The sequence below is a fragment of the Pholcus phalangioides genome, unplaced genomic scaffold, assembly GCF_987345545.1.
Source record: "Pholcus phalangioides strain wild (caught in Gottingen) unplaced genomic scaffold, Ppha-v1.0 ptg000003l_1, whole genome shotgun sequence".
NCBI classification, from domain to species: Eukaryota; Metazoa; Arthropoda; class Arachnida; order Araneae; family Pholcidae; genus Pholcus; species Pholcus phalangioides.
This window is the reverse complement of record NW_028301596.1, coordinates 47,428,561-47,430,385: the sequence shown is the minus strand read 5'-3', so window position 1 is coordinate 47,430,385 and position 1,825 is coordinate 47,428,561. Positions and strand designations below refer to the sequence as shown.

General features: G+C 37.4%; 1 non-coding gene across 1 annotated transcript; it reads right to left on the bottom strand.

Annotated features, from left to right (window-relative positions):
- Nucleotides 1–836: 836 nt before the first annotated feature.
- On the bottom strand, nt 837–909 carry TRNAV-UAC (transfer RNA valine (anticodon UAC)). The gene has a single exon. It is a non-coding gene; the product is annotated as a tRNA-Val (tRNA).
- Nucleotides 910–1,825: the final 916 nt, after the last annotated feature.

The following is a 1,825-nucleotide window of genomic DNA, read 5'->3' as shown; positions in this document are numbered from 1 at the left end:
ATGAAAAATATTCACGATTCCACTTAAAATTACAAATTCAAAAGATAGTCCTTTTAAGGTATCCGACTACCTTTCTTGTCACTTTTCTTTAAAATGGTTCTGGAGTGAACTTTAAATACATTTTTTGATAGAAAGTGTCTCGAAATGGTCAAAACAGTGACAAATTTTTGTCTATCTATTATATTTTCTATGAAAAAGTCGATTTTATGTCAAATTTTAGGCAAAATTCATGTGATATTCGAAACATGATTGCAAAAAATTTTCTTAATGAAATGCTTTGTGATTTTCACAGTGCATTTAGCTAGCAATGTTGCAGGTTATGAACCAAAATTTAAAGGATTGCACGATATGTTCATAAGTTACACCAAAATATGTTTAAGTACGTGTGAATTTTTTTGAAATTTCATCCTACATTTTGTCTGTAAAACACTGTAATTCAAAAAATATATGTGATAGACTTTAGATTTCGGTTCATAACCTCAACAATATATAGCAAAATATCACATTAAAATTTCGTAATGATGCAATGCATCAATTTTTACAAATCATGTCACAAATTCAAGTAAAATGTCGAAAATAGCATTCTTCGTAAAACACGTTTAATGTCTTTATTCGCGTATTACTTGTATGTAAAAACGCAACACTAAAGTGAACGTAACTTTGATTGTAAGCAAAACACGTAGTCGGATACCTTAAAATAGAGTTTTTCATAAAAGAATCCGGGACGTATAAAATTACAAGAAAATTATGTCCCGTAAAATATACGTGAGAGAAAACCATATAAAGTTCTCTTATTACAAATCACAACAATATAAAAACATCACGGAATGACTACTTGGTTCCGCCCGGGATCGAACCGGGGACCTTCTGCGTGTAAAGCAGACGTGATAACCACTACACCACGGAACCGCGAGACTTCAGGTCTTATATTAAAGTCAAAACAATATCAGAGTTCAGTTCAACGTGCTTCCATCTATTGGGGAATTTGTTAAAATTGAACTATGAATACAAGCATCATGTAATACAGTCGGATTCCTGTAATAATGAACTCCAAAAGCATGGGCGGAGATACGGGGGGTGGGGGGGCATTGCCTGGAGTCGACTGATATAATGTATATATGAGGTGACATCATCATCATCGTGCCACCCCCCCCCCCAGCAATAATGACCTTGCCCCCCCAGACTTCCAAGTCAATCTCCGCTTATGTCCAAAAGACCGGAGAAATCTCTCTTCGTTACAACAGAATTTCATTACAAAAAAATTCCAAATTTTTACATTGCTTCTATGTAATCTTATCTGGGGCATATTTGAAAAGTTTTCGTTAAAATGAGATTTTCGCCTTAACGTCATTTGTGCACTGACTTATCAAATATTTATTGAATTTGATTTATCGAATGGTGCTGCCATCTAGTTTCGTGAATTCCGAAAAAACATGAATAATAGCTCCTCAATTGACGTATCGTATCAAAACAGTAAGGGGTCATTAAAGTATTACGTCAGCATCGAGGGGGGTTTCGGATTTGCTGACTTTTGATGACAAGGGGGGGGGGGGGAAGGTTTAAAGGTTGTTTACGTCATCAATCACCCTTTTTGAAGATACGAAATATTCTAAGTTGCTGACGAAATTTTGCTGACGGGGGGGGGGGCGTCAGTGTTTTGCTGACTTTTGCTGACAAGGGCGGCGGAAGGGGGGTCAAAAATGGCTAAAAATCTTCTGACGTAATACTTGTATGACCCCTGAATGGTTCTTCTACAGTTAATGATCCGCCCCATGGCCGCCACAAGGGGTGGGCTGGCAAGGCTCCAGCCCTGGGGCCCGGGACG